Consider the following 13,000-nt stretch of genomic DNA (forward strand, 5'->3'; position numbering starts at 1 on the left):
TCCAAACTGCCTCCTTTGCTGCCTCTAATGCAGCAATGTACTCGGCTTCTGTGTATCCTGCTTCGAACTCTTCCAGCTAACAACACCACCATTAATGCAAAATACGAACCCCGACTGTGATCTATAGTCATCCTGGTCAGTTTGGAAGCTAGCATCACTGTAACCCTTTATAGCTAGCTTATCATCGCCTCCATATATCAAGAAATATTCTTTAGTCCTTCTTAAGTACTTAAGAATATTCTTGACCGCTATCTAGTGACTTTCACCTGGATCTGACTGGTATCAGCTCGTCATGCTCAAAGCATACGAGACATCAGGTCGAGTACATAGCATGGCGTACATGATCGATCCTATGGCTGAGGCATAAGGGATCTGATCCATGCGGTCTCTCTCCTCTCTAGAAGAGGGACCTTGAGTCTTCGAAAGACTCACGCCATGTGACATTGGCAGAAATCCCTTTTTGGAGTTCTGCATGGCAAACCGTAGGAGTACCTTGTCAACGTATGTACTCTGACTTAGGCCAAGCAATCTCTTAGATCTATCTCTATAGATCTATATCCCTAGAATGCGGGATGCCTCACCTAAGTCCTTCATTGAGAAGCAACTCCCTAGCCAGGTCTTGACAGACTGAAGCATAGGGATGTCCTTCCCAATGAGTAGTATGTCATCCAGATACAATATGAGGAAGATAACTATATCCCCTACAACCTTCTTGTAGACACAAGGCTCATCTTCGTTCTTGATGAAACCAAACTGTTTGATTGCATCATCAAATCGAAGATTCCAGCTCCGAGAAGCTTGCTTTAGTCCATAAATGGACCTATGCAGCTTGCATACTCTGCTAGTATGCTCTACAAAACCGTCATGTACACATCCTCGAGTAGGTTTCCATTCAGAAACGCAGTTTTGACATCCATCTGCAATATCTCATAGTCATGGTAGGCTGCAATAGCAAGCATGATCCGAATGGACTTAAACATCGCTACTGGAGAAAAGGTTTCATCATAGTCAATACCATGAATCTGCTTGAAACCTTTAGCTACCAAGCGACCCTTATAGATAAGTCCATCCATGTCAGTCTTTCTCTTAAAGACCCACTTACACCCAATGGGTTTTACCCCTTCAGGTGGATCAACCAAAGTCCATACTTGGTTGGTGTACATGGATTCCATTTCGGATCTCATGGCTTCTAGCCATTTCTCAGAATCTGGTCTCATCACAGCTTCCTGATAGGTGGTAGGCTCATCCTCTATGAGCATAACGTCATCATGGTCAGACAAGAGAAATGAGTATCTCTCAGGCTGACGACGTACCCTATCAGACCTGCGAAGAGGTAAGTCTACTTGAACTGGTTGTTGTTCCTCAACTCCTTGTGGAACAACATCATCCACAACACTTTGTGGTTCCAGTTCAATTTCCATCGAGGCATCAGTGCTATTGTTCGCATCTTGAACTTCTTCAAGATCGGACGCGCTCCCACTAGTCTTTCTAGAAACAAAGTCCCTTTCTAGAAAGACCCCAGTCTTTGCCACAACTACCTTGTGCTGACTGAGAATGTAGAAGTAATATCCCTTAGTTTCCTTGGGATATCCAATGAAAAAGCACTTGTCGGATTTGAGTCCTAATTTGTCTGAGACTTGACGTCGAGCGTTAGCCTCACAACCCCAAATCCTCATGAAAGACACCTGGGCATCTCTCCCAGTCCATATCCTATATGGTGTCTTTATCACGGCCTTGGATGGAACTCGGTTGAGTATAAAAGCTGTCGTGTCTAAAGCATAGCCCCAAAGGTATGTCGGAAGATTTGTGTGACTCATCATAGATCGTACCATATCTAATAAGGTACGATTCTGCCTTTTGGATACACCATTCCACTGTGGTGTTCCAGGAGGAGTGAGTTGGGATAGAATCCCACACTCAGCTAGATAGTCACAGAACTCATGGCTAAGGTATTCTCCACCTCGATCGGATCAAAGTATCTTAATACTCTTGCCAAGCTAGTTTTGTACTTCATTCTTGAATTCTTTGAACTTTTCAAAGGATTCAGACTTATGTGCCATCAAATACACATAACCATGTCTACTGAAGTCATCAGTAAATGTGATGAAGTACCTATAACCGCCTCTAGCAGCGATATTGAAAGGGCCACATACATCACTATGTATGAGTCCTAACAAATCAGTCGCTTTCTCGCTGTGCCCACTAAAGGGAGTCTTGGTCATCTTGCCTCGTAGGCATGACTCATATATCTCATATGATTCTAAATCAAATGAGTCCAGCAACCTCCTTATGGAGCTGAGATAAGCGCTTGTCATTTATATGACCTAAGCGACAGTGCCAGAGGTAGGTTTGGTTCATGTCATTTGACTTGAACCTCTTGGTATTTATGTTATAGATAGGGCTCTCAAGGTCTAGAATATAGAGTCCATTTATCAGAGGTGCACTACAATAGAACATATCGTTTAAAAAGACGGAACAACATTTGTTCTTTATTGTAAACGAGAAACCTTTCTTGTCCAAACAAGAAACTGATATAATGTTCTTAGTTAATGCAGGCACATAACAACAATCAACTAACTCTAGTACAAACCCAGAGGGCAGAGATAGAAAGTAATTCCCTACAGCAACAGCAGCAACCCGTGCTCCATTGCCTACTCGTAGGTCCACCTCACCCTTTGTCAATGCCCTGCTATTTCTCAGCGCCTGCACATCAGTACAAATGTGAGAAGCACATCCAGTATCTAATACCCATGATGTAGAAATAGATAGATTGACTTCTATAACATATATACCTGAAGTGGAAGTCTCACTTCGCTTCTTCTTAAGATCCTCCAAGTATACCTTGCAGTTCCTCTTCCAGTGCCCGGTCTGACCGTAGTGGAAGCAGGTAGCATCCTTGACGACCCCTCCTTTAGGCTTCAGTGCCTTGCCTTTGTCCTTGGCTTGGGACTTTCCCTTGCCTTTAGGCTTGCCCTTGCCCTTATGTTTCTGAACCATCAGAACAGTGTTGGGCTTAGCCTTCTTAAGGTTCAGCTCAGTAGTTCTTAACATGCTAAGCAGCTCGGGCAGTGGCTTGTCAATCTCGTTCATATTGTAGTTTAGAACGAATTGACTGTAGCTATCCGGCAAGGATTGCAAGATCAGGTCAATGGCCAGCTCTTGGCCAAGTGGGAACCCCAACCTTTGTAGGTTCTCTATGTACCCAATCATTTTGAGTACATATGGGCCTACAGGAGCCCCGTCTGACATTAGTGCCCTTGAGATCTCAAATCTCTCATGCCTCGCTTGACCTTGATACAGTTGACGAAGATGTTCAACCATATCATAAGCGCCCATTAACTCGTGTTGCTTCTGAAGCTCAGAGTTCATGGTCGCGAGTATTAGACAAGACACATCTAATGCGTCATCTTGATGCTTCTTGAAAGCATCTCGGTCAGCTCGCGGGGCAGTGGCAGGAGGAGCCTCCGGAATGGGCTGCTCTAAAACATACAGTTTATGTTCTTGGGTGAGAACTATTCTCAGGTTCCTGTACCAGTCCAGAAAGTTTGCTCCGTTGAGCTTGTCCTTCTCGAGGACAGATCGCAGGGATAAGCTGTTCGTATTCGACGTCATGGTAATCTACAACAGAAATAAAAGCTGAAATAAATATCATATTCTTAATCATTTAATTAGGCTTTTAACTAAATGATGCTCCCACTGAATTCTATAATTCATGTGGGACAAGATCCACATCATACTAACCCTTGAGTTAGCTTTGGCTAATACACCCAAGACTTAGTATGATCGGTAGGTAACGATTACCAATTACATCTCTATGCAACTCTTGTCTATAGGATCAATATTCGCATTTATATTAAAACTCGAGTTAGCTTTGGCTAATACGTCCGAGAGTTAATATATATGTGATTTTGACCTATCTTTCCAACCGTTGGAAGAATGCCTATAGTTATACTCGATCCAACCGAGTTAACTAGGAATACTCAATCTAATTGAGTTGTACTCACCCATGCGTTGATAGGCGGGACCAAGATTGTCCCTCCGTACCCTACCAAGATAGTATATGTTGCTCTACTTTGGCAGATTCAACAACAACATGCGATCGAGGCAGTGGTAGGTATCACGGCATGGTAGGCATTACGAGTTGACGCGTTTTAGATCTAATCTAAACGATGATGCATATCAAATACTTGATTTAGATCTAATCTAATCGTGGGGTGCATCATGTGCACGATATAGATCTAATCTAATCGCTAGGCACTAATTAACTACTTAATTAAACATGCATCACATACATATAAGCAATTAATTAAATTATTTTGTGATTGTGTCATGGCCCTACTACGATCTTCTCAAGCCAATGAGAAGATTGGATGGTCAATCTAAGGTCAACAGCTTCTCAAGCTTCTTCGTTTGACCACCTTGTGTTGCTCGCGCCCTCCTCGAAACTCCGTCTCGTGTGGACCTTCCACCGTTTCAAAATTTACATTACAATTTTGAAACTCGAGTTACATTCGAGTCTAAACCTAATTTACAACCAGAATATAAGAGAAAGCCACGACGCGCAGGTCGTGAAAATAAAATAAAATAAATAAATACAGCACGCACATCACATAACGACACGCAGGCCGTATTATGAATTACAACACATTTCCAAATCCAATTTGGGTCGTTTGGGCCATGACTATCACAAAATTAATATATAATTCTAAATTATATATTTTTTCATAATTTTCTATAATTTTCACAATTTTTTACAATTTTATGAGTAAATTTTTCCCGGCGGTCCCGTTTAGCGTTTTCGGGCGCAATCGCGGAACGAATCCCCTTGCGGGGCCAGGGGCAGCGCCCCTACCCGCGATCTAACCATCGCGAGGGTTCCTTTGCGATCTAACAGCGCCTAAGCCCGCTGTCCCAAAAAATATTGGGGCGAAACATTGTCGTTTCGAAAAATTCTTCTCGGTAGTCGAAGCCTACAAGTGTCTAAACACTTGTGTTTCGCTTCTACAAGAAAAATACCCATTAAAACTATAAAAACATGAATTTACAGAAAGTTTACAGATCTATATTTTTTTAAAAAATACGAATCTAAACTCGTACTCGCTTCGCACGTGGCTCTGATACCACTGTTGGGTTTTTCGGGCCGCGAAAATCGCATTTTCGCGTCGCGGAAACCCCGAATCACCCATGCCATTGGATCTCGTGTGAAGGCTAGATTTCAAAATTTAAATATGAGTATGAGTTTCTACTTAGATTTACTCCTAGACCTACATGAAGAAAGATTTATACCTTCGATGCGAAACCCTTCGCAATCCCGCTTGTCCTCAGTTCGTCGGATCTTGAAAGTGTCAAAGTAGACACTTCTCTATGTGTATCCACACAAGCAAGAGATGGAGAAAAATCTCTAAGGATGTGCTAGCAACCTTAGATATCAGTAGAGAGGAGAGGGAGAGCAAGAAGAAAACTCAAGAGGGAGAAGAAGATGGAGTTACAACCACTTGAATGAAAAATCAATTTTCATTCCACCTAAAAGTGGCCGGCCACTTCAAGGCATGTAACCCCCATGGAATATCAAGAGTCAAGTCTCTTGATCTCCTCCATGAGGTGGCATTTGGTCAAGTCAAACTTGACCAAATGAAGAAGCCTTGATGATGTGGCATTGGTCAAGTCAAAGTCAAGTCAAAACTTAACTCTTCATCTTCCTACTTAAGTCAAGTCAAACTTGACCACTTCTCTCCCTTGGTTGATCTAATCTAACCATTTGTTCAAGTTAATTTTAATTTAATGAATCTCTATTCATTGAATTAAATTAATTAAATGAGTCTAAGTCCAAATTAGACTCACTTAACACATGAACCAAATTGAGTCCAACTCAATTAGCCTATTTTGGATTACTCTTAATCCAATTTGGTTCATCATATGAACGTAATCATTTAGGTTCATCTAATGAACCTAATCTCCATCTAATTGCCCTTAGTGTGTGACCCTATAGGTTCTTGTAACGTTGGCAATGTCCCTAAACCCATTTAGGAACATAAGTAATGAGCGGTATCTAGCAACACATCATTACTACACAAGTTACAAGAATGTTGAGATCCAACATCACCTTGTGACTACTAATTGTGACTCCTCACAAAATATGACAAGTGTCCTTCTATCCTAGACATCTAGATTGATCAATGTGAGGCATAGACCGTGTCATCCTCTAATCAATCTAAATCTTGATCTCCAAGTAGACTCACTCAATCAAATAAGCTCAATATCCTATATTGACTCATTTGGGCATGACCATGCACTTCGTGGTCTCACTCTATCAAGAATATCGATGTCGCTCCCGTCATATAGGAGGGATAGATCCCATCTACATCACTCACATCCCTCTGCATAATTCGTTACATACCCAGTAATCGCCTTTATAGTCCACCCAGTTACGGGTGACGTTTGACGAAACCAAAGTACATAACTACTTATCTAGGGATCCATGGTGACTTCAGGTCTAAGGACTAGTAGTCTTACTAATAGCCACATGAGAAAGTATATGATACTCATATAACGATCCATGATACTTTCTCTTGGCGGGTCATTCAGTATACATTCTCCAATGCATATCCATATGTCAACTTGATATCTCTATATCCATGACTTGTGAGATCAAGTCATCGAGTTGACCTACATGCTAGTCTTATTGCATTAACATTGTCCCTGAATGTTAATACTCGACTAGGAATGATTAAGAGTAGTGTTCCCTATATCATCTCACTATCGGTTCAACTAACCGATTGATATAGGTGAGAACCGTCTACTCAAGGACGTTATTATACTTAGTTTATTTGGCACCAATACAAGTAAGTGTAATAACCAAAAACCAAATGCCTTTATTTATATAGAATATGATACAACAAGTCTAAAATACAATCATCAAATAATTGGCTCTAGGGCTCTAGCTAACAGCGGGAAGCATCCGACGATCGAACTTAAGTTTTGATAATGGCAAAGGGATACAAAGTTAAGTTTAATTGTTATCTAATGTGTATGATTGAGTGTTTCAGGAAATTCCTAGTTGTGGTTAGGAAAGGGGAAAACCCTAAGGGGTGGTAACCCTAGGTCATAGGGGGTGGTAACCCTATGCGGAAAGTCTTGGTGGGTTGAAGCTTCGGGCAAAAATCCTAGGGGGTGGTAACCCTAGGTTAAAATTCTGGTGCCGCGAACCGGGTAGAAGACTGGATGGGTCGAGGACCGGACATCCAGCATGAAGACCGGAAGCAACGGACACTGAGTAAAAGTCTAGTCGATCTGGAGGATCGAACTGGCAAAGGTAAACTCTCCTGAGTGGAGTATGTGAGGACGCATTCCCCGGAAGAGGGAACAGTAGGCGTCGGTTCGACCTAGGGTTTTCGGTAGGAAATCCGAAGTCAGAACCGGATAGTCCGATGACTGTCAAACTTTATATTTATGATATTATATGTGCTAACTTTTGTATTGCAGGATATGCTTGTGTTTTGGGTCTAACATGTCTTGCAGGTACAAAAGAACAAGGTTGAGCCTCGGATGAACAATGTCCGAGGCGCCTCCATGGAGATTGGAGGCGCCTCGGGTGCAAAGCAGAAGATGGCTGCGCAGCAGGCATGGAGGCGCATCGGATGGAGCTGGAGGCGGCTCGGACCAGAGCTTGGAGGTGCCTTGGAGTGGCTTGGAGGTGCCTTCAAGTGGATGAGTTGTGACCAGTTCAGCGATGATCCACACGGCTGACCCGGAGGTTTGGAGGCGCCTTAGATGAGGTTTAAGGTGCCTCCAGCACTGTATAAAAGGGGCGTTCGAGCAGTAGCTTAATTCAACGATTTCTAAAGTATTCTTCCATTGCGTGCTGCTCAAAACACGTCTCGGCCAAGCAACGACAAGCTCCCAACGACCCTGAGCTCTAGTTTCTATATTTGTGGTTATCGGTATAGTCTTTTAATTATTCTTTTGTAATACAAATTTGTAACCTTGCGCTTTCATAGTGAATTGCCCAAAGTAAACGCTCAACGAGCGTGGGCCTTGGAGTAGGAGTCGCCCAAGGCTCCGAACCAAGTAAAACCACTTAGGTCTTCTGTGTTTGTTTCTTATTTCCGCTGCGTTACTCGTTGTTTTTAAGAATCCGAAATGAGTGAAATAGCCATGAGCGCTATTCACCCCCCCCCCCTCTAGCGCTTTCGATCCAACAATTGGTATCAGAGCCTTAATGTTCATGCTTGAGTGATCTCAAAAGGTTTAAAGATCAAGCACGTAGGTTCGTGGTCACATGTCTAACCATTTAGCTACTAGCTGATTACCTAGAGGGCAATAGCTTTCACTTGGTTAGTCAAGTTAAGTCAATAGATCCAGTTAGATTTGACTAGTGCTGAAAGACTTGTCTTGATTACTGTTAACTAGGTGTTTAACGCCCAGACTCATATTGATGCACAGATATAAGCATTCTTGAGTCCAGGCTGTACCCTATGCATCTCATGCCGTTCTATATTTTTCAAACACAAGCAAGGTGAGCCTAGGTGTTTGTGAGATGCTCTGGCTGAATTCTAGGGGAGCATAATTTCTAGGGTGGAGCCTAAGCTAATTCCATATTTTGAAAATCTAGTAAAATTGGAATTTTAAAAATAATATTTTCCTAGAATTTTTAAAACATAAGATGATTTTAAAAACTGTAGGAAACTGATTTGAAAATTAAAAACTATTCTACCCAACACATTCCTATAATATATGTGAGATGAATTGAGTTCAATTTTAGGGTTTGGTTTAACTTTGTGTTAGATTCAGGTTTAGCTTTGGGTTCAACAAGTAGGCGTTCTTTGGATAAACTTCTGGGGTATGGTGAGTCACAAGGACATCATTAAAGTAACCATACCTTCGAGGTTTTCCAAATAGTCCTACCCAATGAGCTTAATACAAAACCTTGGTCTAACTGGTTAGGATCCATAAAGGGTAGCTTCGGTCAGTTCCACTTAGCCAAATGCACCAGGTCAAAGCCATATCTTCCTAGATATGCGATGACTAAGTTTCCCTAACGTACTATCATCCAATACTTCACCAGTACCGTGGGTCAAGTTAAACCTAGCCCATTTTAATCTAACCTTAATTACACGACCGGCTAGTCTACTCTTGTTTACCCTTATCGGGTGGATTAATTTCGGAGGTGCCAGCTATTCTGGAGCCTTCCTTTGGATTTTTAATTTGATTTAGTTTGAATTTAATTTTAATTTGAATTTAATTTGATTAAATTTATTGTTAATTAATTTTATTTTAATTTAATTTAATTTTATTTAAATTTAATTTGAATTTAATTTTATTTTATTTAAATTTATTGTTAATTAATTTTATTTTAATTTGAATTTAATTTGAATCTAGTTTTATTTTTATTGTTTTTCTCCTAAAATTAGTTACTTGTTATCTTTATCCTTCTCTCGCACTACTAATCCAGGATCAAGTCCTGGGACCAGTTGTTTTTCTTTTTTTTGGTGTGCAGGCTTTTTAAATGGCCCTTCAAGAACGATTTAGCTCACAGTCCTCCCGCCACTTTTCTCCGACGAGAACTTTGCCTATTGGAAGAACCGAATGGAATACCACCTCAAGACGCAAGTCGATATGTGGATTATTATCCAGACCGGTCTCGAGCTTCCACGCGACGACACCGGAGAACTCGTCTCATGCATCAACTGGGATGCTAGTATAAAGAAGAAGGTGGAAGCTGATGCTAAAGCAACTTGCATGCTACAATGCAGCCTTTCAAAAGAAGAACTCAATAGAGTTGGACCATTCTCAAATGCAAAAGAGCTGTGGAACAAACTAATCGAGCTGCACGAGGGCACCTCCGATGCTAAGGTAAGTAAGTATGATCTAATTTTCAATAAATTATATAATATTAAAATGTAGGAAGGTGAGACGGCCAGCCAGCTCCATGCCCGGATACAAGACCTACTCAATGGTTTATATGCAATCGGACAAAAAGTAGAGAACCGGGACATCGTGAGGTATGCTTTAAATGTCTTTCCAAGGAATACCTCGTGGGCATCCATGGTAGATGCTTACAAGGTCTCCAAGGATCTTTCTTCTATTAAATTAGACGAAATATTTTCTGAATTCGAGTTACATGAGCAGATTAATGCACGCTCGGTCGAAAAGGGTATAGCTTTGGTTGCAGGTACTAGCAGAACGCGTGAACCGGCATCAAGGCACAAAACCAAACCCAAATCCAAAGATGAATCAAACACAGAGGACGAAGATGAAGTTATTTCCGAACTGATAAAGCTTGTACGGAAGATATGCAAGTCGAAAAGGCGACTCAAATAAACACAAAGGACAAGACAAGAGTCACTTGCTACGGATGTAACCAGAAGGGGCACTACAAGTCGGACTGTCCAAATCGGAAGCAACGAAGGAAGAAGGCGTTGAAAGCAACTTGGTCCGAGTCATCAGATGAATCCGGGTCCGACGAAGAGAACCGACAAGCTTCCTCGCATTGCCAGTACAAGTAAACCTTGACGATACCGAGAGTGAGTCAGACACCGAGTCCGAGCGAAGCCACGGATCCACATCCGTTTCCGAAGGGCCGAACCCCACTGTAAGTTCTTTACTCGTCGAAATTCAAATAGATGAATTAAAGAATTTAGTTCCTTACTTGCTAAAAAGGTTGGCTAAATCCAACGTTCAGGTCAAGTCGCTCCAAAAGGAGGTAATATCCCTTAAGGAAGTGACTGACTCGAGTTGTTTAACTGAGCCAGTTCAAATTAGAAGTTCAACTCAAGTCAAACAACTTGAGGAAGAAAATTCCAATTTGAAAACTCAAATTAAAGAACTCAAGGACACGTTGGAACGGTTCACCTTGGGTTCCAAGAATTTGGATCTGATTCTTGGAAAACAGCGAGCCGTTTACAACAAAATCGGACTTGGATTTAAAACTAAAATAAAATACAAATCATATTTATCGCTAGTTAATAGAAATAATAGAAAAATTGTCCAAGCATGGGTGCCAAAGTCCAACTTGGTTAATCAAGTTGGACCTAGTCACTATTGGGTCCCCAAGGATCAGATCCATTTCCTTGATAGACCACATCGAGGCTATGATCCAGGGGGAGCCAATAGAAAAACCATCTCAATAAATAGATAAATTGATTGATGCTTGTTTATTTATTTTCCTTGCAATATACATGCTTAAACTAGGATATCTTAAGGATCTAAGCGTAATTTACACTTGCTAGTTAAATCTAGGAGTTTCAAAAAAAAATTAAATATATATTTCTTTGAGCGATTCTGTCTAGGAAGGGGTGGATGATCTCATACCCAAGAAGACCTAGAGCCTCGCCCTGACCTGGGAATCAATCATGGAAAGACATATTTAATTGACTAATTGGAAAATCTAAGTTTAACTCAAATGTAAATTAATCCTTAGAAATAACTTAAATTAAAGATAATCATCTCACAAAATTACTTAAGATTACTTGATTGATAATTTAGAATCGGGTGAGATGGATCTAGGTTCAAATAAGTTCAAATTGTTCAAAATTTAAGCAAATTTAATTAAAATCAACTAAACTCAATCAACCTTTATCCAAAAAAAACTTCTTTAAAAAATATTTGAAAAATCTTTTAAAATTATTTTAAAAATTATTTCAAAAATCTTTTAAAATTCTTTAAAAATTATTTGAGAAATATTTTAAAAATCTTTTAAAATTCTTTAAAAATTATTTGAGAAATCTTTTAAAATTCTTTAAAAATTATTTCAAAAATCTTTTAAAATTCTTTAAAAAATAATTTAAAAAATCTTTTAAAAATCTTTTGAAAAATCTTTTAAAATTCGTTAAAAATTATTTGAGAAATCTTTTAAAATTCTTTTAAAAATTATTTGAAAAATATTTTAAAATTCTTTTAAAAATTATTTCAAAAATATTTTAAAATTCATTAAAAAATTATTTGAAATATCTTTTAAAATTCTTTAAAAAATTATTAGAAAAATCTCTTTAAAATACTTTAAAAAATTATTTAAAAAATATTTTTAAAATTAATTGAAAAATCTCTTAAAATTCTTTAAAAATTCTTTGAAAATTCTTTCAAAAATTATTTGAAAAATCTTTTAAAAATTCTTTAAAAAATTATTTGAAAAATCTCTTAAAATTTTTTAAAAATTATTTGAAAATTCTTTTAAAAATTATTTGAAAAATCTCTTAAAAATTCTTTAAAAATTATTTGGAAAATCTCTTAAAATTTTTTTAAAAATTATTTGAAAAATATTTTAAAAATTCTTTAAAAATTATTTAAAAATTATTTGAAAAATCTTTAAAAATTCTTTAAAAATTATTTTAAAATTCTTTAAAAATCAATTTCAAAATTATCTGTAAAATATCTTAAAAATCAATTTAAAATCCTTTGAAAATTATTTCAAAAACTTATTTTAAATCCTTTGAAAATTATTTCAAAAATATATTTTAAAAATTCTTTGAAAAATTATTTCAAAAACTTATTTAAAAATTTTCACTTAAATCTTTAAAATGCTCTGAAAAATCATTTTAAAAAAATCTTTTAAAAGCATACTTTGGAAATTATTTAAAAATTACTTCACAAACTTAAATTTTAAAATCCTTGAAAAAATTATGGTTTCAAACATATGGCAAATTTTCTAACTTAGCTAAACATTTACAGGAAATCTTATTTTAAAAGAGCTAAGTGTTTATGTCTATACTCATTTTACTCTCTTATTTATTTTGATATATGGCAAAGGGGGAGAGTATAAGGAAATTCAAAAGAAATTAAAGAAAATTTAAAATAAAAAGAAATTATTTTAAGAGGTAGCTTCTAATAAGGGGGAGCTTTAATGTGCTTAAGTTTTAGTTATACTTGTGCTAATTTATGCTTATCTTTATTGCATTTTTTTTCTTAACTTTGAATTTCGGTTGCCATAATCAATAAGGGAGAGATTGTTGGTGCGAGAAGCATCCGACGATCGAACTTAAGTTTTGATAATGGCAAAGGGATA

This window comes from Zingiber officinale, chromosome 3A (assembly GCF_018446385.1).
Source record: "Zingiber officinale cultivar Zhangliang chromosome 3A, Zo_v1.1, whole genome shotgun sequence".
NCBI classification, from domain to species: Eukaryota; Viridiplantae; Streptophyta; class Magnoliopsida; order Zingiberales; family Zingiberaceae; genus Zingiber; species Zingiber officinale.